This window comes from Suncus etruscus, chromosome 5 (assembly GCF_024139225.1).
Source record: "Suncus etruscus isolate mSunEtr1 chromosome 5, mSunEtr1.pri.cur, whole genome shotgun sequence".
Classification (NCBI taxonomy): domain Eukaryota; kingdom Metazoa; phylum Chordata; class Mammalia; order Eulipotyphla; family Soricidae; genus Suncus; species Suncus etruscus.
Genome location: NC_064852.1, coordinates 64841711 through 64866304, shown reverse-complemented (window position 1 = coordinate 64866304; position 24594 = coordinate 64841711).

The following is a 24594-nucleotide window of genomic DNA, read 5'->3' as shown; positions in this document are numbered from 1 at the left end:
AAAGGTTATTTAAACTGATCCACTGTGCCTTGCACTTCCCTCTCTGCCCAAATAGCCCTTACCACCAGAAAGTCTCATCAAAGGAAAGAGCAGAACCTATAGGTGTCCATCCCAGGACAGCTGCTCATAGGGCCTCATTACTCTGGATACTGACCACTGTGAAATGCATACCATGATTTCCAAACTAGAGGAAGACAGTGGTACAGAGGGTAAATAACTTACCAAAGTCACGCAGCCCTGATGGGTCAACACCCTCTGGATTCTGAAGTCTACATATTTTCTACTTTTTCCATCACCCAATCTTTTGCATTCATAAATGTCTGCCACACACAACAGATATAACAAAGGTGTCAAAAGACAGAGGAAAGAGAAATCTAAAGCAACAACATATGCAAAAAATGTGAGATAAATAGCAATGACTTTAAATCAGTGGGGAGGTCAGACGAGTTTCCAGATAACCATGTCATGTGCACTCGTCATTTTTGTTTTGTTTTGTTTGTGGACATACCCAGTTGTGCTTGGGCTTACTCCTGGCTCTGTACTCAGGAATTACTTCTGGTGGTGCTCAGTGCTCTGGGGACCATATGGGATGCTAGGAATAGAACCTGGGTTGGCTACAAGCAAGGCAAGAATCCTACATGTACTATTGCTCTAGCCCTTGCATTCAGCTTTAAGACGAAAATAGCTTTGGTCTTAGCCTACTATTCTTCCTCCTGAGAGCTGGAAAGGACAGTTCTAGGACAGGAATAACCAGTGCATAGGCACTGGCCCCTTACGGAGAGAAAACTAAAGGAGAGAGTTCCCACAGGGAGAAAGGATGGGAGATAACCCATGATAAAGGAGTTCTGTGGGAGCCAGCAGGGTCTGGGAAGGGCAAGCAGTGGGGAGATAGAGGAGAGTAGGGCCACTCCTCACCTCCAGGGTTTGGACGTGCTTCTGCAGGACAATCCAGCCCACCTGGCTCTCCAAATGCCAGCTCCCCTGGGAACTGGACAGGCTGGGCTGGAGGCAAGGGCTGAGCCCAGGCACACACTGTGGTCATGGACATGCCACACACTGTCCACTCTCCTAACGGGTGCACCTGTTTCTTTACTACTCCTTGAGTGAACTTTTTGGAGTTAGGAAGCTCCTTTATTTGCCCAGGCCCTGGGCTTATTGTCATGCAGGAAAACAGATAATTAACTCTAATTCATAGACTTGCCTGGCCAGAACAACAGCCAAGAAGGCCCCCAATGGGAAACGCTGCAGGCCCCTCCTGCAGCAACAGCCTCAGATAAGGGGAGATGGGTATCGGCAGGACTGGAACTAGGTATTTTCCAAGAGGGTATGGGTAAGAGATACTTCATCATTAACACTTCAGATGATATCGCGATTTTGTTTGTTTTCACATGAGTTTATTCCCCTAGCTCCATGCCCCCCCCATCTTGGTTGCCCTGTGCTAAAGAAGATTCCAGAATATTCTTTCTTCTTTGCTCCACCCAAGGAGGCCATGATTTATATCCCAGGAAGCTGAGAACATGAACACCACTGAACAATGACTTGCCCTTGACTCTGGAATACAGAACCTGAGTTGTGGGGAGACCAAACTAGAATAGCCATAGGGCAGTGGAAGAGGTTGCAGGCACTTTGCAGGGGTAGAGGGGTATGTAGGAAGTTCATATGTTAACACCACATATTAACACCATTGTAACTTCCTAAACTACAATAAAGTATTCTTAATTTAAAAAAATCCAGATAGCACAGTGGTAAGGCATTTGCCTTGCATGCAGAAGGACGGTGGTTCAAATCCTAGCAACCGGCTGGGGGAGATTTCTGAGTGTAGAGCCAGGAGTAGCCCCTAAACATTGCTGGATGTGACCCAAAAACAAAAACAAAAACAAAATCCAGGACCGGAGTGAGAGTATAGTAGGTAAGACACCTGCTTTGGACACAGCTGACCTAGTTTTGATCCCCAGCATCCCTTAGTATCTCCAGGAATAATTCCTGAATGCAGAGCCAGGAGTAATCCCTGAATATCACCAGGTGTGACCCCAAAACAAAAACAAACAAAAATTCCTGGCTGCTTAACTTTATGCCTTCCTGCTGGAGTTAAGGCTCACCCACCTCCCTGAGCTACCTCCCCAGAGTCTACCCGTGCCCACTAAGACCATCTGCAGCTGATGTCTTAGAAGGAGATCCATGAGAGTGGACTCAGATGAAATCTGCATATGAGGCATGAGGGCAGCACCTGATTTGGGTCAAGGAATAGGACACAGGGCTGGGTGTGCAGAGAGTCCCACCTCTGTGGCCTCAGTACCTCTGCCGATGGGCAAGATTGTCCACTGTCACAGCCCAGAAACAGAAAGTCCCGTGTGTGGGAAAAGGCAGCTCAGTCATCTAGGTGTCAACCTACTTCTTTCTGAAAGCCTGTTGTCCCTTTCCTCTGTGAAAAGACCCAGAGCAGTAGAACCCCCACCACCACCACCTCCCAAGGCTGGGGTATCTTCTGAGTGGAAACCCCCAAGTAAAAGACAGTGGCTAAGCCAAGGCTCCCATGCAACTGAAAGCCAGGAGGTGATATTGGGGTATTTGCATGGACCATTTATGTTACGAGGTTGTTAAACTAAAATATCAGGCAGTCCCAGATATTTTTTATTCTTTTTTGTTTTTTTTTTGGGGGGGGTCACACCTGGCAGCGCTCAGGAGGTACTCCTGGCTTTATGCTCAGAAATCACTCCTGGCAGGCTCAGGGGACTATATGGGATGCCAGGATTTGAAACACTGACCCTCTGCATGCAAGGCAGATGCCTTACCTCCATGCTATCTCATTGGCCCCAGTCCCAGATATTTTAACAGCTACACTGTTGTCCCTGCAGTATGGCTTCTGCATTAGGAGGAAATATAATCTTCACCTAGAAACCTTCTTGGGCCCACAGAAAGGTCAGCTCTGCATGGCCCCAGGCCCTGGGCACTGTCCCTGCAAGTCCCCCCTAACCACCGCCACCACTTAATCAAACCAGGGGTGTAGGGTAAGGGATAGAAAAATTGCTCAGAGAGTGGAGAGAAGCCCTGAAAGAGGTTCTGAGGGAATAAATAAAGGACTGGGAAATAGGAGAAGCTGAAGTACCCACAGGATTATCCCCCAATTCCCACTAGGACACCAGGCCCCCACCTACCACTTGAGTATCCTCCCCACAGCGGTGCTACCTAACACAGGTGACTTTGCCATGCTCTTCCTCTGCCTGCAATAAAGCTGCTTCCTCATCCTGGGTCTTTCACCTGCCTTCTATGAATGGCTTCTGAGTGTCTTCTGGAAAGTCCATCCCACTGTGGCTGCCCCAGTCTCAGGTTCAGTCCAGCTTGAATGATCAACTCAAAGCCCAAATGCTCTCTGCGTCCTTATGCCTACAATAACCATCTTCTACTTGGAGCTGCAGTTCCTTCAGGTGGCAGTACTCCCTAAGTCCCTCAGCACACTGTGGGGAGATGTGTTATGGAGCAGGGCCAGGGTGGAGAGGTGGAGGGAGAGGCTGGAATCCACTCAGCATTTATATCTGAATATGGCCTCAGAAGAAGGTACTACATGGATTCCTGTGAGCAGCAGAGAAGACATGGAAGGTGGGGTGATCCCAGTTACATGTGGTGCTAAAAGCAGAAACCAGAGCCTCACACATGGCTCAACCACCTAGGCCCACTCCCCATAAATACTCCTTTCCTTTCCACATTTTAGATCCCAAAACAAAAACTGCTGTGCATAGGGCAGACTGCCTGGGTTTCTCAACACTGTACTAAAGTTAACAATGGCCACACTATTTTCAAGATAAATAAGAAGCCAAGGGATTGATGCTTAAAAGGTATAATTTATGCTGGAGAGAACATATGGTGGTAAGACATTGCCTTGCATACAGCCGAGTCCAATTAAACTCCTATCACCACATATGAGCCCTTGAGCATTGCTGAGAATGTGGCCCCTGAGGCCCTGGAAACTCCTGAGCAACCAGAACACTTCTCTTTCAGTAAACATCTGGCATACATGACACCCAGACAGATACATGGTCTCAAAGAGGGAGACCAGGCAGCCCTGTACCCACCATACAGTGGGTAAGTGCTGGGCTGGCTGCCTGGCTTGCTCGTGGACAGCTACACATTGGGACTGGGGTGTGGGCTGTGCATCCTGGGAAGCAGCCAGGATTGGGGGAGACTGAGGTCTGGCTTTTTTCTGTGTCAGCCCTGCTGCTCTCCAAGGTCATGAGGGTGCCTCATAAGGGTATATGAGGAGCCTTCCTCAGTCTTCAATCTCATCTTTCTGACTCTCAGTCTTCTGTACTAAGGCTTTCAATGGACATCTCCTCTAGTCACTTCCAGGGCTTCCCAGGAGCAGAAACTCCCTATGTGGGACAAGGCAGCTCAGTCACTTCCCAGACACGAAGTGGCCCTTTCCTGTCCCCATGGCCTTACCCTGCACAGCCAGCTGCTCTCAGACGCCACATCAGTCCCTTAGTCCTCCTCACACCAACTCATTACAAAGCATTGTGTTTATTTTGTGGCCACGCAGCGACTTTCAAAAAGTACCTCTGACTATGTACTCAAGAATTACTCCTTACAGTGCTCAGAGAACCATATGATATGCCAGAGATGGAACATAAATAGGTCGAATGAAAGGCAATTGTCCTACATGCTGTACTATCTCTCTGGCCGCACAACTCACTGCAAATCTGAGTCAAGGCCCATCTCTCGCTAGGCACCCCACCTATGAACGGGCAGGCTGGACCCAGGGAGAGTCAGAGATCATGCCATGAGGATTGGAATTCTGGCATGTGGTTTCTAGCAAGGTGGAGGGTGGGGGCAAAGACAGAGGACAGATCCTGGTCTCCTGTGTCAAAGAACTACCAATGGAACAAGTACTGATTCCCAAAGTCTGAGCAAACTCTGCCTGTCCAGAGGGTTTTGGGTTTAGGGAAGTAAGTGAATTAGGGGTGGAGTAGGGAGGGAAGGGCAGGCTGCTCTATCTCTCCAAACTTTTCAGAGAAGCAGGCCGGTGGGTGGCCTGGCATCTCCTGGTTCGGTCTGTGCAGTGCCCTGCTCTGACTTGCCAACCTCCCAGGCAGTGCCCGCACCCAGTTCTTCTGTCTGTGCTTCTGCCAGGCCCAGTCACCAGCTCTCCACAGCATCCAATGGCCAGCACCCCCACCCTCATGGCTGAAGCCAACTTCAAGGTGTGTCTGCCCCTCGTCTGGCATCTTCATGCACAAGGTGGGAGGAGGACACCCCAGACCCACCAACTCAGCCCCCTCTGGGCAAGCCTGCCTGCTGCCATTCTCCCCTTGCATGCCCAAAAGTCTGTATGCTGACACACCCTGGCCTGTCTTCTAAGGACTCTCTGACTTGGACAAGTGGGGACTCTTTATTCAGGTGTTACCTGCTTTCTGTGTGCCTCACAAGTGCTGAGCCAAGGACTGTGGCCACAAAGAGGAGTAAATAGTCCTGCACACCCATCGCTCCCAGCCCCAGATGGGAAGCTGTTGTCAAGGAAAACAGACAGAGACTACTAAGGTTATGCTTCTTAAAAGAGAAAATTGGAGAGCTGTAAGCACCTTGGCAAGGAACGCTTTCTGGAAGAAAAGGGAAATAGCTAAGTATTTTCAATAGAGCAGTGAAGTCTACTAAAGCAGAAGGGAGGATGTCAGATAGAGATGGTGCCTGGTAGTGAACAGGAGGCAGGGGTAGTGAAAGGCCCCATGGCTTCTAGACAAAGACAGGCTGCCCTTCCTGGTGGTCATGCACCATTGCAGACCCCAAAGTCTGAGTCTTTCCTGTCCACTTTGGTCTCACTCACACCTACTCTGATACACACAAAGAGTTTCTAACTCCTGTTGCAGGCTGCCAAACTTTTGTGGCTCCATGAATCCCCCCAAATACCAGTTCCCACATACCCCTATTGATGAACTCCTGTTCACAGAGGCTCAAACCGCATCAGTTCTCCCAGTCCAGGCTGGCAGGGTTGTATGCCCCTCAATCCATGCCCCTGTGCTGGTCTGGGTCTCCCTGATCCAACAATCCTGGCTCCTGTCACCCTTTTGTCAGTCACTAAACCTCTGGGCAGATAGGATCTGCTCTATCCGAAAACATACCACTTGAAAACAGTCAGGGCCCCAGAATAATGGGATAAATGAGAACATCAACATGAACCTAGTTCTGCAGGAGTGATCTCCTAGCCTGTCCCCTAACACTGAAGTCCCTAACGGCTACCTCACTGCAGAAGACTTTGGTCAGTTCCTCAACTGTACCAAAGGTTACAATAGGAAGGTGTGTTTTCCTGTCTAAGGAGCCAGCCAAAATTCAAAAGCCTTAATAAAATAAACAAATCAGCCAGTATCGCTATTTGAAAATTTTACCATTAGAGACTCACTTCTTTGACGCTTTAGTTTTTAAGAACAGCCAGTTAAAGAGGCAAACCTCAGGACTTGTGGTCTAACTCACTTGCTGTAGATGAGGTGTCAAGCCCTGAGTTCTATCACCTGCACTGGAAGTGGTGGCCCTATAAAGAGATACAGGATCTTTCTCTGTGAGGAGGGCTGGAGGGTGGAGGAGAGAGTTGATAGGAGGGAGGGAAGTTAAGGGGAGAAACTGGGCACGGGATGCCAAAAACACTGCACCGTTTTGCTGACGGCTGTCTTTGCTGGAATTGGCAGCCACACCCTCCTGATAAAAAGGAGCATGTCTCCCGGCTTGTTCCTGCGCTGCTGCGGCGTTTCTTGGCACAGCACCATATGCAAAATTAAGTGGCTTTGTAGTGTGTGCGGCTTGTTCTTCCCCCTTGCCTTTCGATGAGGCTCTCCAAGGCCCACTCAATCAAGGCCTTTTGTTGCCTGGGCCTTTGGAAGGCTTCCGGAGAGGAAATGAGAGCACTTGCACTAAAGCCTGGTCTCTCTTAGGGCTCAGGCCCCTGCCAGCTCCCACGAGAGTGAGACAGGGAGCCACAGGTGGGTTTGGTTTGGGGGTCTCCCCTACCAAGATATGGCATAATGCCTCTGGCCCGCATGTGAGAGCAGAGTGACACACAATACTTTGTTGACCTCAAGGAGTCCTCCGTGCTGGTCTGAAAGGGTGACTAGGTCTAGGGACTGCCAGGCACAGTCCATACTGGGGATATGAACACATTCGAGAGTGTGTAGTCCTAGCCCTGGCTCCATCTTCCCAAACTTTCCTCTTTACTCCATTTTCAGCAGCACCAAGCCCAAACCCTCCAAAGCAACACTTGGGGCTTGCAGGGCACTGTGTCCCAGGAGATCCCATAGATATAGGCATCTCAGATACCCCCTTTCCTACCCAGAAACCCTCGTCAGCAGAGGTTTAACTGGGCACAAATCTGCCACCCTGGGGACATTTGGTAATATCTAATGCCTTTTTGTATTTGTTTCCAAACTGTGCTCCTGACAGTGAGCACAAGGAAGCCAAGAAGCTGCTGAATACTACTGGCCAGTCCACATACCAGAAAGGCCAGTACAACCCATAATGTTGTTGTTGTTGTTGTTGTTGTTGTTGTTGTTTGGTCACACCTGGCAGTGCTCAGGGGTTACTCCTGGCTCTATGCTCAGAAATCGTTCCTGGCAGGCTTTGGGGACCATATGAGATGCTGGGATTTGAACCACTGTCCTGCTGCATGCAAGACAAATGCTTTACCTCCCTTCTATCTCTCCGGCCCACAACCCAAAATGTTTTGGCCCAAATGTCCACAATGCTGAGGCTGAGAAACCCTGATCTTCTAGATACTTCATTACAAATCTCTGCTTGAATAGCCCTAGAATGGAGCTGGAAGAAAGAAAATGTGAAGAAATCCTGGGTCATAAATCTGTATACCTCTTGCTGGAAAGTAGGAGATGCATGACCCTGTATGCCCTCCCCTCAACACCTGTTAGAAAATGGAGGCGGGTTGGGGCCGGAGAGATAGCATGGAGGTAAGGCGTTTGCCTTTCATGCAGGAGGTCATCGGTTCGAATCCCGGCGCCCCATATGGTCCCCTGTGCCTGCCAGGAGCAATTTCTGAGCCTGGAGCCAGGAATAACCCCTGAGCACTGCCAGGTGTGACCCAAAAACCAAAAAAAAAAAAAAAAAAAAAAAAGAAAATGGAGGCGGCAATCCCAACAGTGTCCAGGGAAACCTACAGTGCAGGGGATTGAACCCAAGGTTCCTGCATGCAAAGCCTGTGCTCAGACCACTGAGCCATGTCCCCAGCCCTGAAGCAAAAATTCGAGGTTACGGATGCATCATCAGTGAGCCCTCTTGTGCAGCGAGTCCCAGACAGAAGGTGCTTACACCAAAGGAAACCTGTTTGGTGGCGTCTGATTTTAAAAGATGCCAGAGAGCAGAACTCCAGTGATCTTGATGATGGCTGAAAGTTCACTGCCTGCAGGAAAACATCTGCTGAGAGCCTGGTCTACCTCGCAATGCTGTCATGGTTAAAAAAGGACATGAGAGATGTCCATAAACCCCAAAGCAGTCCTGTGTTTAAAGGGGAGGGAAGTCGTTTCTAACATGCCAGGGTGAGAGCAGCACAATGGAATAGTGTTGCAATGCTATTAGAAAGCTGATACAAAAGCACGGCAATAAAGAAATGTTTGAGAACTTGTGGTAGATGAATATCAGGCCATCTGGTGTGTGCAACATTACTGTAGCTCAGAGACAAGCCTATAACCAGGGGAAGACCTAGCTAGTGTTAGGAAGATGCGATTTGGGTTCATTCTGGGATTGGTCGGAGAGATAGCATAGCGGCGTTTGCCTTGCAAGCAGCCGATCCATGACCAAAGGTGGTTGGTTCAAATCCCGGTGTCCCATATGGTCTCCCGTGCCTGCCAGGAGCTATTTCTGAGCAGACAGCCAGGAGTAACCCCTGAGCACTGCCGGGTGTGGCCCAAAAACCAAAACAAAACAAAACAAAAAAAACATTCTGGGCTTGGTAATGTTCTTCCATGTAAAGGGGAGACTGTTTTTCCCACAAATATTTTTATTTACACAGTGCAGTGCTAGTTCAGCTATACGCATAGGTACAGAAGGAAATCATGATGTGCACCTCACCACGAATGGTGCTCAGTGAAATAAGACAGCGTGAGAACAAACCCAGTATGATTTATTCCTATGGTACATAAGAAGCGAAAGAAGTGAACAAATGAGACAAAAAGCAAATAAACTAAATTGAAAAAAAAAGGCAAATAAACTGCAAAAGCAAAGCCATGGTTCCTGGACAGGATGGGAAGGCACACTGGGTAAGTGGGGGTCACTTGAATGGCAATGGGTGGAAATCGTGGAGTTGAGCAAAAGGCCACGGGGTGGGTGATGAGGCAAGTGTGAGCATCTACTACTGATGTAATGGAGGAAAGCAGTGCAGTGAGATGGGGACATGATGGTTCCTTGTTAATGAACAGAGACTACAGCTCCAGCCTGCCTTCCGACTGCTAGAGAAGGGAAGAATGGGGAATATCAGAAGGGGACTATGGCCTTAGCCAGCTCTGGGGGAGCCTCTAAGACAAGGGCTACTGTTTCAGATGTTCCCATCCAGCAAAGCAATGAGCAAAGGACAACTCTCCCAGCTCCCCCACCTTACCATCCACCAGAGCAAGCTTCTGACAAGTCACCAGCTCTACTATCGCAGAGGAGATACCAAGATGGAATCGCAGGGCCACGGAGATGCAGCCACTTTCTGTGTCTGCTGGCATCCAGCATGTCCCAGGATCCTTTGCCTCTTTTCACCCACATCCAGAGTTAGAATTTCCTGCTAGAGGTCAAGAAACTGAGCTTAAACCAAGAATTTCCCTAGACTGGCTCCAAATTTTGGAGACCACCAAATTGAACAAAGCTTTGTTGGTGGTTGGGGGAGATATCCAGCAGTGGTCAGGGCTTACTCCTGGTTCGGTACTCAAAAATCATGAACCCCTGATGGGACTCATAGGACCATATGTAGTGTCAGGGATCGAATCCAAGTCAGCCACATGCAAACAAGTTCTTTAACGCTCTCTGGCCCTAGAACTAAAGCATTTTGAAGGTGCCAGAGGGAACAACTCCATGGCTCAGGGCACCCTATCTTGTAAGCTGGCTCTATCCCCAGTGCCACTAAGTATGGTCCCCACAATTCTGCTGCTGAGACTTCTTCCACCCACCCCCCAGTGCCTCAAACAATACCTTGTTCACCATAGCCAGGTGTGGGCAAGCTTGACTCAGGAGCACAGCCTAGATGCCTACCCCCACACCCCACATGTACATGCACATGCAATTAAAGTGGTGACCCCAGCAATCACAACCTGTGTGCAAGAACCACACATAGTAAGTACCCCATGAGCATTGTGGTCAGTACCTGAGTACCGCCTCCTGCTGTGTATGTAAACCTGAAGTGCTGTCTCAACACCAGAGGCTCCAATACCTGACCCCACCACATAAGCAAGAAATTTACTCAAAAAGACACCACAACATGCCTGAGGAACATCACCCACAAAACCACTCCTGACACCAACTCTGCATGTGCCAATAATGTTGCCCTAAAGCTTTCTGATGAGGCCCCACACCATTCCTCATGGTGGCATTCCTCAGGTGGCATTCCCCTGAGGATAGGATTCAGAAACCAATCAACAGAGGCCACAAGAACCGGAGGAAACTGGCTGGAACTGTCATGTCCCTGCAGTGTGTCTGGGCTTGGCAAGAAACGGAAGCCTCATTTCACACAGAAGTCATTCCACCCACCTGCTCAAAGGTTGCTCACCCTGGTGTTCTCTGTTCAGCTCACTGATCCCTCATGTGCGCAGGGAGGTGGGACAGGGGCTGGGAAAGGGAACAGACAGGTCTGGTGGTTTCTTGTTTGCTTATCTCCCACAGCCCCAGAAGCAAATGAAGATCTTATACCCAAGGGCCAGTGTCATAAACTGGCAAGGAAGAACTGTAGGAAAGCAATGCTGGCACTTCTCAGGACTCCTGGGCTCACAGCCCACTGGGGATACCCTCTCCCATCTGCAGAGTAGGTTGAGAGTTACCACATCAGCCTCTAGAGAGTATTAGGATGAGAAAGAGCTCAGAGGAGCTGGAAGATGGCTCTGTGGTTAAACTGCCTACCTTGCCAGCATGAGGCTATGAGTAGGATCCTCAGAACCACCTGCATGCAGGAGTGTCTGAATCTGGCAGTTCTGCTCTTTGGGAGCCCCAGAGCCATAAGTGATTTCCAGGTTCATTACCACCAGATATGTATGAACACAACCACAGGCACCTCAACGAAAGAAGGCAATCCCTGGTGAGCACCAAAATGAAAAAAAATGGAAAGAATATCTGAGCTCCATATTCAGGAGCATGACCTCTGCTCCCTACAAACTTGAGCCCTGTACCTAGCTTGTTACCCCAATAAATACCACAACTTCATGGTTGTGTGACTCTCTATGTCATCCCAATACCAATGACAGAGAGAAGTAAAGTGGGTAAACACAGCAGTAAACTGTCCCAGGAATCTATCACCAGCTTCCTGGAGAGAGGTGTGTGCTCTGCTAATCTCTCTGCCAAGAGCTGTTTAGAGAAATGCTCTTTCTTCCTGGGCCTCAGTCTCCCCTCTCCAATGTGGAGCCATCAACTTGCCATTTCGAGATCCTTGAGGGCAAATGTACATGCTGGAACTAAGGTCTCAAGTGAAAGGCAGGAGAGCTACAGAGGCCAGGAATGCGGAGGCGAAGCCTATGCTGAAGTCAGTCCTGCAGATCAGGAGGCTGAGGGACACCATTGGAGCAGACCCTGATCAGTTTGTTCCATGCCCAGGCACAGATGGTGAAGAACCAGAAACAAGCTAAGGATGAGGCACCCTAGAACCTGGCAGTCATATGGCCAGACCAGCAGGCCAAGAAGTGAGATAGATGCTGAGATGGGCAGCTGGGAAGAGGAAAAAGAGCCCAGCTGGAGATGAGGCTCTGGGGAGAGAGCAGGAACCCAGGAGTCTGGGTTCCATTCAGCAGGAACTGTGGAGTCTTGGAAGACTTTGGAGTTAAAGGGTAATAGGATCAACATGAATGCACCTAGAGAGGCTTTACAACACAGCAGAGACTCTCTTGAGCACTTTGCAAATGAAAGGCACATTCCAGTGAGCCTTCCATCCCTCATGTCTGAATCTTTTCAATAGGACTCCTGTTGATAGAGGAGCAGGGCCCTCTACTAGGATGCTGAAGGCTCTCACCCCTATAAAGCATGCAGAAAAGGTTTTCCCAAGAGAAGCCTTCAGTGAAGACTATGTGAGCCTGGAGCAGAGGCACAGCACCCTCTTACTGGGAGGGACAGCCCCACTGTGTCAGGATGCTACATATACCAGTAGGGGACCTTAGCATGCCACAGCTTCCTGCCTGTACCTAAAGCACCCCCACCTATAAAGCATCTCACACGGCAATCCCTGCTTTAGAACTGAGCCCCTGTGGAGGAGAGAAAGGAAACAGGACCCCCACTCACATGGGGAGCCCCTCATCAAGGCTTCTTCCCTCCCTTTCCCAGGCCAGCCATCAGAGCTCTGCAAGTCCTGAGAAATGGCTCTGAGCAAAGTGCTAACATGTCCCAGTGTGGCTTCCCACCTTCTAGCTGGAGATTGACAATTAGACGTAGGTCTCAACATGTCTGCCCCACAGAGTTTAAGGGCAGCATGAGTTCTGGCTGCTACAAGAAATGTGTGCATGTGTGTGCCTACATGTGAATATATTCACATGGGCTTTCCTTTCCTGCAATCGCCACACAGACCTGAGTAATAGCTGCTTCTCTGTGACCTGAGAAACTCAAGGTATTTACAGACCACGAGGACACAGACTTTTGTGGAATGCACATTCTTTCACCATGCAGTGATGTCTACAGAACCCCTAAAGGATGCCTGTGTTATTTTCCTGCCCTATCTGCCTCCACACAAACACATCCAAGACACACACACACACACAAGCACACATACACAATCTCACACAATCTATCTCTATCACACACTCACACATTCTCACAAGACAGATTTTCACACACATTCTCTCTTACATTGAGTCTCTCTAATATCCACATACTTACTTATATGCACACATTCTCTTTCTCACACACACTTACACACACAAACACAGGGAATATGCACCCTGAAACCCTTAGGCCTTCTCTTGGAAAGGGAAGGGCAGAACAGCAGGTCCTTACTGTGATGGGGGAAGCTCAGCACTATAGTGGGAGCAAGTCTCACCATGTGCCCCTGTTGAATTAACTTCCCTAAACTCAGCTTCCTCTAATAATGAGGGGCTCAAGAGGTATTTTGCATGTACAAGGTCCTGAATTCAATCCCCAGCATCAATCTCCTGTCCCTGAGCACTGTCAGGTGTGACCTCAACAATCAAATAAAACATAAAACGCACAGGGTTGAGTTAGAACAATCGTTTTCTAACTTAACATAGGGCACTCCTGAGGCAATAACCTTTCTCAGACAGGCAGGAAACATCTCGGACCATATTGGTCCACAGGTCAGCAGGTGAAAACCCCTCAGTGAGAGAGCACCAAGGTCTAGTCTGCCTAGTCAGAGAAAGTCTCTATATTACAGGGGTCTCAAACTCAATTTACCTTGGGGCGGCAGGAGGCAAAGTCGGGGTGATCCTTGAGTGCAAAGTCGGGGTGATCCTTGAGTGCAAAGTAAGCCTTGAACATTGGGTGGGGGGGGTGACCCAAACAACTAAGACAAAACAAAACAAAAAAAAAGATTCCTCTAGGGCAGGGCCACAAAATGTACGGAGGGCCTCAAACGGCCCGAGGGCCGAGAGTTTGAGACCCCTGCTTATGACCACCAGACACAGCTGGGCCTGAACCTGAGGAATCTGATGCTCTTGCTTCAATGGGTGGAGGGAAGACAAGCCCAAGCCCTACAGACAGATTCTACCTGTTTGCACCTCCAGGGCAACACCCAGCCTCACACACATTCATTTTACAAGCACCACCAACTTTGCCTCTTGATGTTCCACCTTCTACTCCCCTAAAAGTACCCCCAGCCCATTCCTCAGCAAGACTGGCAACTCCTAACCCCAAACCAGTGCCAGAGGGAGGCAGGGCTAAGCTTCTCTACTCACTCACACATACTTGCAGGAATAACTGGGAGCACTTTGCTGTTTTCACACTGCCCAAATGGGATGGGAGCCCCCAGCTTGCAATGAGGACCTTCTGGTCATGCCACTGAGCCTGCAGCCACCCCTAATCACAGGAAATCAGACTGATCCAGCTAGCAGCAACTTCATCCCCTAATAACATCCCAACAACCACAGGCTTAATCAGAGTCTCACCAAAAAGACTCTGAGACAAACCACTACCAGGTAGAGCCACTGGCCCCCACAGGTTTACCCACCCCAAGACCAGCCACAATCCAGCTTGTATATCACCTATCCTGGAACGCTGGCTAGGTGGGCAATACATGAAATGCCAACATGGAATGGCATAGGCAGCTTTTGGGGACCCAGGAGTGGGAGGGTGGTGACAACAAGGAGGTATCCTGAGTCTGAGAAGCCAAGGAAATGGGGGAAAGCCTGAAAACTGCCAAAGATGAAGGGATAAAGTTGGAGTAACAAGACAGACAGCTGGTAGGGCACTTACACTGCAAGTGGCTATCCTGGGTTCAATTCTGAGTATGCCAAGAGTGACCCCTGAGCTCAGAACCAAGAGTAACCCCAAGGACCATTGGGTCTAAATCCAAAATAATACAAAGACGGAGGGACCTTAAGTATTCCTGGGATCTCAGAGTCATTGGAGGAGGCCTCACTCTATCAGGAGCAAGCTCTGTCTGCTACAGAAATCTAAAATCTTGGGCCGGAGCAACTGTGCAGCGGGACGGTATTTGCCTTGCACGCTGCTGGTTCAGGATGGACCTGAATCCCTGGCATCCCATGTGGTCCCCCAAGCCAGGAGTGATTTCTGAGCACATAGCCAGGATCCATAAAACCTTTCCTCTCTGAACCCTCAAAATCTAATATGGGCCAAAGTGTACATCAGGTAGGGAGGGAGTTTGCTTTGCATGCAATCAACCTGAGGTTAATTTTCAGAATTCCATATGGGGGGCCGGAGAGATAGCATGGAGGTAAGGCATTTGTCTTGCATACAGAAGGATGGTGGTTCAAATCCCAGCATCCCATATGGTCCCCCAAGCCTGCCAGGAGCAATTTCTGAGTGTAGAGCCAGGAGTAGTCCCTGAGCACTCCCAGGTGTGACCCAAAAATCAAAAAGAATAAATTCTATATGATCCCTTGAGCCCACCAAAAGTGATCCCTGAGTGAAGAACTAGAAGTAAGCCCTGGACACCACCAAGTATAGCCAACTTTTTTAAGATTGGTCTGGGGGCCTAGAGAGATAGCACAGTGAATATGGCATTTTCCCTTGCATGCAGCTAATCTAGTTTAATATTCAGTATCCCATATGATCCCTCGAACACCTCCAGGAGTAATTCCTGAGTACAGAGACAGCAGTGACGCCAGACCATCACTAGGTGTGACCCCCCCTAAAATTAAAAAAAAGTACAATAAAACTTTACACACACACACATACACACACACACATACACACACACACATACACACACACACAACTGTATGCTGCCAGATCCTCAAAGGTGCAGAGCACCTGAATACACTCAGCCAAGTGTGGGCCCTGAAAATGGGAGCTGCCTGCCTCCTCTCCACTCACATACACAAAGTCCAGACCCCCAGCAGGTCTAGAAGCCCCAATCTATAGGCCTGATACACATGCCCACAAAAAAAAAACCAAAAAGACTTGGGGAGGTGCCTGCTAAGGTGCCAGGAGTTATCACTAATGGTTTCTGGGCTCTCCCACTCCCTCTTCCCAGTCTGGAAAGGACGAAGGTCAACTATTAGGCAACACCAGAGTCCTGGGTGCTTCCAGGCTTTGGTTCCACTCAAACCAGCTCCAAATTGGCTCCAGCCCAGCTTTAACTGACTCAAACTATCTCAAACTGGTCAGGGAAAAAGGCTCCTCCAACCTGCTTACAGCACCTGCCCCCATGCTTCCTCACTATACCACCTGTGACAGTGACAGTGAGCTATAGGACACAGCCCCAAGCCTACTGGGTCCTTCACACTTCAAAAAGGGGGTACAGAACAGGGAAGACACTCTGTAAAAGCAGTAGTCTCTGGGAGGCCAGGCTGACACATGGCCCTATACACAGCTGCACTCAGCCCTACACTTAGCCCCACACCAGGCCTTGCACATGGCCTTACACTTGGCCCTGCACTCAGCCCTGCGCATGGCACTATGCACCATCCTAACCAGACTGTTTCCTGGTGGTGGTTTCTTGGCCTCACCAGCCTCTCCATGACCCACTGCCATACCATCTAGAGACCTGAGTTCCAATACTCACACTCCCATGAGCCTTCTAATTAGGTGGTCCTGACTTCACATTTCCAAGCCTTTCACATCCCTCAGAAGGGTGTCTGCTGGTCTCCCCTTACAAGCTGATAGATTGGAAGGACTTGGGCTTAGAGGCCAACGAACTAGGTTCCACAGCTAATAGAACTTCTTACCAGCCTTAGTAACCCAAGGTAATCCAAGTCCTGGTCTCCTACTAAAAAATGAGTCTGAAATAAGGTGACCCAGGAAGGGGACAAATGTGGCTATATATTAGGGCCAGTGCTCTGCAGCTATTCCATTCTGCAACTTATCCACCTAGGCCAGCTCCTGCCTGCCCAGTGCAATTCATAGCAGATGGGATGGGGCTGGTTGTAGGAGCTGACATTCCTACAACCCCCACACCCAACTTAGCCTTCCTCTCACAGATCCTACAGATATCTGTCCCACTAACAGGAGCCTACTCAATTAGGGTTGCTGCGTCAGTCTTAGTGGTATAGTCTCACAGCTTCCTCCAGATTATCTCCATTTCATACATGAGGCAGGCAACTTGCCCAAGTTCACTTAAAACCCCAGTGCAGGGTCCAAAGTGATAGTACAATAGGTAAGACATATATATGCCTTACATGCAGCCAGCTGAGATTCAATCCCTAGTATCCTATATGGTCCCCCCAGTATCCCCAGGAGTGATTCCTGAGTGCAAAGCCAGGAGATCCCTGAACATCACCAGGTATGGTCCAAAAACAAACAAAAACTCAGTGCACAGGTTATTCCAGATCTGGGTTCTCCTTCCCTTTGCTCTCCTGCCTGCATACAGCTGAGTGGGGTCAGGGTAAAAGGGCTTCTCAACTTCCACAGGCAGACAGCAACGTGCCCCAGCAAGCACTGCACTCTTGCAGAGCATAGCCCTGCATGCTCAGAGCAGGGAATAATGGGGACAGTATTTGAGCAGGACCAGGCAACTCGGGCAGAAGCTTCCATGTAGCACCGGGAGAATCAGGTACATAAATAACACGGCGTCACGGCACGTAATTATTAAATGTTGTCATTTCAGAAGAAAATTAATTAGCAAGAGCTGTAGCTGTCTTGTGTCTGCTTAAGCAGCGTGCATCTCAATTAGAATTTAATTGCCACAGCTTCCATCACAGCAGGTTAAACGGCACAAGAGGCAGAGTGGGGCGGCTGTCTACACAAAGCCTGAATTAGTGTGGTGTGGAAGGGGTGTCCCGAGAGGGGAGTGGAGGGCACAGGCAGGGAGTGGGAAGGGGAGTGGGGTCTAGGAACACCCACATGCTGGCATCCCCATCCACCCCACCCAACGCCCCAGAGCCTAGTAAACAGTGATGTTTCCAGGCCTAGAGCTGGATGTGTGTACACTGTGGGTTCCTGCCACCCCACATAGTCTCATGCTTGGGAAAAGAGATGAGAAACTTGAGATAAGCGGGTTGAGCTCTCATGGAACCAGACTGTTTATAGCGAGTGGCACACACCAGAACACAGTGTGGGGAGGGGCTCAGTCATCAAAATGCCATATCCAAAAGGAGGGAAGCTACTATTTAGCCCATAGGCCTTTCAAGGCCTGCAAAGTCCCTGGAGTCCAACCCAGTACAGGACGGGACAGACCCGTGTGCTTCTCATCAGCCACCCACAGTCTACCTGCCTGTATCGTAAGACTCATAAATGGTATTATAAACACCTAAATGGTCCTTGGCAGAAAAAAGGTTCTACATCTCTGCACTGGAGAGAGTCGTATCTATGCAATAAATGCCATGCCAGCCTTCAGGGTCTCCCCAAGTAAGAGAAAAAAGGACTGAAGCACTTGGAGGGAACAATGAGAAACAGGCAGCACTTCTCAGCTCCTCTGGTAGGCTCTGCCCCTTCAGGATGTTGACCCAGGGCACCAGCCTCAGGAATCCTGTGGCTTTACTGCATGTTTCCTGTGTTTCAGAACACAGTGAAGCCTGGCATGCCTGGGCCTTGGGTTCAAGGCCCAGAAATGCAAGAAAATAAACAAAAGACAGTGCAGGCTCAATCCAAAGATAATCCATTTCTGACATCTTACCTAGGCCTTTCTGCAGATAAACCTCACCAAAACATGCCTTCTTAGGAAAGCAAATTTAGTAGCTACAAGGGTCTGAGCTTCTCTTTAGGAATTTGTATACTTATTTTCTGGGTATGCACACATTACAGAATTATAGTGATGATCAGTGCACAGTTAATGTGGCAACCTTAAAGCCACTGACCTGGACTTTTTTTTTTAATTATCTAGTAGACATCCTCTTTGAATTTAGATAAAATATTTAGGTAAAATAAATTTTGGTAAAATATCTAGGTAAAATAAGGAGTAACCCAACATATACATATTATCATGCCATTGAAATAATTAAAAATAAACCTTAGAGTAGAAATAAAGGAAACATAAAAATATGCATTTACATTGATGTCATTTAGACATTTTAAATGGTATTACTAAGGTCATAGGGTTACTACAGAAGGTAAGAAGCTTGCTTTATATGTGGCCAACCCAAGTTCAATGACCAGCACTGCAAGAACCCCTCAGCTCTTCCTGTGCCCAAACAAAAACAACCAAAAAAAAGTGGTACTAACAAACTTAAAAAAAATGTTTTTCCTTACTAGAGATCATGTCTCATGTAGGGGCTTATTTGGAGTGCTCTGTTTAAATGAATGGACTCTATTGCTAAAGTGGGATATGTGGGGTATATCTCAATAAAACAAGTATGGCCAAAAAAGAGGTCAGATCTTGACCAAATGCACCCAACAGCATGCAAGCTGCCCCCAGGCCCATTCAGACCTTTTGGCTCTGTGCTGACAGGGATGGCTCAGGGTTTGAAGCTAGGAACAGGCAGGCAGGCAGGCAGGCAGGTCCCAGGCAGCCTCACTCAAACCCATCCTCACTGCAATAACTCAGAGACTTGATGGTAGCAGGGAGGTGGCACCTCACCTGGAAACTGGGATGCTCCTATGTAAAAAGTACCTGATGTGATGGCAGAAAGGAAGGCAAACCCAGTGCCCCCAATTTCAAGCATCCAAGGAGGTGGAATCCCCTCTCTGCCAACCTGTTCCCTTGCCAACACAAAACTAACTTCTCCTGAGTGGTGCCATTTGTTTCTCTTCAGCACAACCCACACCATGCCTGGCACAGGGGCACCCTTGTTGAGGTGAGTGGAGTGCACACAGCAGTGGCAGCTGGCACAGTGTTGATGCTGCTCTGGGCAGCCTGAAAGAAACACACTAATGCTTTCCCACTGGATACACACAGCACCATGGTTGCTGGAGCCATCACCAGGGGCCATGAGATGCCAATTATACAGAAGGCTGCCCTGCCTTTCCAGAAAAGTCGTTTCAGACACTCCCTCAACACTGGGCACCTCCGTAGCCTAGCTGCACACCTCACACACTCTCTCTTTGCCCTCCACATAAAAGTGCCCGCCAAAGACATGCTCTAGCTCTGAACAGACTTTCCACTCTGACACACTTGTTCCACTTCGAGTAATCTACCCTGCAGAGAAAAACCTCAACAGCTGTCACCTACCAAGTTGTTTGTCCCAAGAAAGTACAGAACACCTGACCAGCAAAACAACTTCCAGGGCCAGAAAGAAGAGACTGCTTAAGAAATCTCAGCAGGTTCACAAAATGGAATATTACTCACTGAAAATAATATTTACAGACTTACTTAGTGAGGGATGGGTGTATGTTAGAATGTCAAGGGCAAAAAAAAAAAACTGAAAGCAAAGCAGAGAAATTCACATGCTGTTTGGTAGGGCAGCAAGAAGCTGGGGTCTTGGAAGTTACATCTTCACCTTTTTCCCTGGAGACTGATCTGTTCTCTGTGGCTTTTTCTGATCCTTCTTCTATTTTACTTTCCTGAACTTTCTCATTATTAGTTGGAGCTTGAATTGTTTTTTGTTTATTAAACATTTTTCCTTCCTTTCTGTTGTTGTTCTTTACTTGGCCACACTTGGCAGTACTCAGGGCTTACTCCTGACAGGACTCAAAGGACCATACGTAGTGCCATGTTTAGAATGTATGCAAGCCATGTACAAAGCCAGGGCCTTACTTGCTTCTCTGGCCCCTTAAATGTACCTTCTCTATTAGTGCTGTCCAATTGCCATCCATAGACCAGTGCTAGTGCATAGCCATTAAAAGACTGACAACTACTGGTCTACCACAAGGGTTTTAAGTGCCAGACACAGGCCAGTGCCAGTCCACAAGGTGTAAACAAGTTGCAAACCACTGCGCACACTTGTCTGCAGTCAAAGATAATTAGTGATCTCACACCCCGCCAAAACATACCAGTTACCTAAAGCTAGGAGCACCAGAATCTTTCTGAACTTGGGGCACTTTGCACCAGCCTGAATGTGGCCAACCATATTTTCAGGGAAATTCAGACTTCACCCATCTCAGTAAAGCACTCCCTGTCCCTTACTGAGCACACCCTGCATACTCAGCCACAACAGCCCCTGTAGAAACCATGATGTATGTGGTTCATTGCTTTGTGGAACATAAACAAGGAGCCCAGAATTCACTGCAAAGCAAAGAGTATCTGAAGCTGGAAAAGGAAGGGTTGGGAGTAAGAGGAAAGGTTCCTTTGGGAGGGAAACCTGATGTTCCTAAGAATTTGAACTTTAAACTGTTGAAAGGGTTGCCCAACATTTGTCTGGTTTACAGTAGATACTGCTAATCACAACACTGCTTCCCAGCAGTCCATGTGGTCCTCTCATGAAGAACCATGGGCCAACACCTACCAATCAGACTGTCCTGACATGGCCCTAATCCTACCCTCCATCTGCTTGAGAAGAGGCAATGTGAACTTTAAGAAAGACAGCAAGAAGCCAGGCAGGAAACAGGTACAAAAATCCAAGGGCCACAAGCTGTGGGGATGGCTCCAAGAGTAATGTTTTGCATGTGGGATTCTGGGTATGATCCAAGCACCACACGGTTCCCCGTGCACAACCAGGAGAGACCTCCAACCTCCCCCAGCACTTCAGGGTGTGGGCTCCCAAAGCAAAACAAACAAAACATAAAAATACAAATGCTACTGACATCAAAGATAAGTAGACAGCCTGCAAGCCTTAGGAAGGAGCTTCCAGTGATGAGGATGGTAAAAGAGGGAGCAGAGATGCTGGCTCACTCTATTGCCATTTTCCTCTCTCCCACCTTGGGGGAGGCCTGGTGCTGAAAGCCCAGCAGGAAAGCCTGTTGTGTTGGGGGGGTCTGCCTTTTACTGAGTACTACAGCAATGGGTGAAAGTTCCTCCCGGAAGCCCCATACCTGTGCCCAAAGACTCAGGGTCTCCCTGCCAAGCAGCCAGAGAACCCCACTCACACTGCTTAGTTGTAGCACATGGCTCCTGCTGGCACAGGTCAGGCTGCCCCAAAAAGCTGTACACAGGTGGCTCTGATGCACCCTGGATATACCCCCTCTTGACTCACAGGACTCTGAATTAGAAGGAGGGGTGCTTGGAAGTTACTGGCCTCACCTGACCCTTTCACAAGCATGGCAGGTCAGGCATCATACCCAAAGTCCAATGGAATATAGAAGATGCCAGTGACCTATGATGGACTAGCTGGTGGGTACAGGACAGCCTCCTGTGAGGTGAAGGGGTGCCAGCCTGCCACCCTGCACAGAGCATTGCTGGGAAATCAGATGTTGGCACCCCATGTCAAGATGCATCACCACCCAGGGCGGCCATGTTTTCCTAAACCCTTGCTCTGATTTCTTTTTATTGTTTGTTTGGGGACCACACCCAGAGATGCTCAGGCATACTCCTGGCTCTGCACTCAGAAATTTCTCCTGGCAGGCTCAGGGGATCATATGGGATGCCGGGGATGGAATCTGGGTTGGCGCGTGCTTAGCAAATGCCCTACCTGCTGTGCTATCACTCCAACCTCCTCACCCTGATTTCTTACCGTGGGGTCACCAGTGCCGGCCAGACAAAAAGAGCGTGGTGGGCCCTGGGCCTGGGCTAGCAGAGCAGAGATGGCGGTCATCACTGGTGTTTTGCCACCAAAAGACTTCAATCTGGCACCCAGGGGTGAGCTCAAGGGAGTGGCCAGATATGGTACAGGCAAAGATGGCCTCTTTCCAGCAGTCTCACCCAGAGCTGGGCAGGAGATATCAGCATAAGGGGTGGAGCCTCAGGGAGGGTGATGCCGGGAGAAAATGCCCACTGGGCACCCAGCCTATTGCGGGTTGTACAGAGGCACCTTCCAGAGATATTAGACTCAGAGGGCTCCCAGATGAAGGCACTGAGGCTCTTAGTGGCTCACTCCCTCATCCAAGACCACAGAGGGAGGGGGCAGGCCAGAACAGGTGCCCAGGTGTCACCCTGTGTCACATTCCTTCAGTCACTTGTCCAGGAGGAATGGGTATGTCCTTGCCACTCTGCCACTGAAGTTGCTTCCCAAAGACTACACCAATAGTCCCATGTGTGCGGGGGTGTGCCCAGTACCCTACCAGGCAAGACAGACAGGTAACTGCCATGGAGCAGTGCCAAGGGCCTGCTGAGAAGGGGCAGGAGCACATTCCAGAATCAAGAAGGGGTCAGGCCCAGGCGTGGAGGGCCTGCTGACAGCAGACAGCCAATGGGAATCAGTAAACACAGAAGACAGGAGGCAGAGTGGGGAAAACCAGGCCCACTAGCCAAGAAGACTCAAATTTCCTAAATGAATGTAGAAAGCACGAAAAGATTGGAGACAGCTGCTCAGTTTCCCAAACTCAGTCCCGATTCATCTAATGTTCCTGGCCCATCTTCCCAGACAGCCCCCAAGCCAGTCCTGACACCCAGTGGCAAAGGAGGATGTGGGGGTGGGGAGCTGTGGGCAGAAGCCTTAAGGCCCCAACAGTCTTCAGGAGCCGTGGACCTATGTGGGGATGAATTCTGCAGGCACAGGCAGAGGAGGGGTAAAGGGAAACAAGGAGGGAGGGACCCACCTCTGCAGGCCCCTGGGCTTCCTTTCCTTCCAGCTCTCTGAATCACAGCTGCCAATCACAACAAGCTCTTTAGATGTCTACATCCTCAAGACCCTAGCTGAACTAGCAACCACCAGTAACTAATACAACCCATATGACGAATTCAAAGCGTGTCTGGCAGTGCTGGGCCGTGTTGCATTTGTCAGGATTGATGAAAAAAAAAAAAAGAACTTAATAAGCCCTGTGATAATATAGTTGGTAAGGTGTTTGTCCTGCTTGAAGCTGACCACGTTTGATTCCCAGCATCTTATGTGATCCCGAGCCCTGCCAAGAGTGATTCCTAAGTGCAGAGCCAGTAGTAAGCCCTGAGCATATCAAGTATGGCCCCAAAACAAACAAACAAACAACAACAACAACAACAAAGAAGAAGCTTTGTTCTAACTTATGATCAGTTGCAGCACTTAGGACAACAGCTAGGACATGAAAATAACTCAATAGACAACTAGATCGAGAAATTGTGGTATGTAATTCTACTTGGCTATGAGAAAAGACAAAGTCACATTTGCCACTGCAGGGATGGAACTACAGAGTATCAAGCTGAGTGAAGTCAGTCAGGAGAGGGACAGGTACAGAATGGCCTCTCTCATATGTGGGAGATAAACATAGCAATATCACTGGAGGGGCATACAGGATGGGGGACATAGGAATATGATGGAGAGAAGTGGACACTCATGATGGCATGGTGCTGGAATGTGTTATACATGAGACCCTGCCACGATGAATACTGTAAACGATGGTGCCTAAAATTAAAAAAAATTTTTTTTGATTTTGGGTCACACCCAGCAGTGCTCAGGAATTACTCCGGCTCTGGGTTCAGAAATCACTCCTGGCAGGTGATGGGGATCATATGGGATGCCTGGAATTGAACCAGGGTTTGTCCTAGGTTAGCCACATGTAAGGCAAACCCAGGACGCTGTGCTATCACTCCAGTCCCTTAAAGTAAAATGTTAAAATGTTAGAGAAAAGCCTGGTGGGTGAGGGTGCCAAGGGAATCCAGGACAGGTCTATACTATGTCTCCAGGGCAAGGGGATTGGACAGGAGCGACAACAGTCAATGGAGCTTTCTGAAGTGCCTGATTCAGGCACCAGCAGGAACTAGACATACTCCTCCTCATCTCACCTCCCTCTCCTCCCAGAGGGACCCTGGACTTCTGAGCTTCCCCCAGCCCCAGAAAATAAAAGGCAGGAAAAGTCGAACAAGTTCAATCCCCCAAGCACTGCCAAGAGTGACCCCTGAGCACAGAGTTAGGAATAAGACCT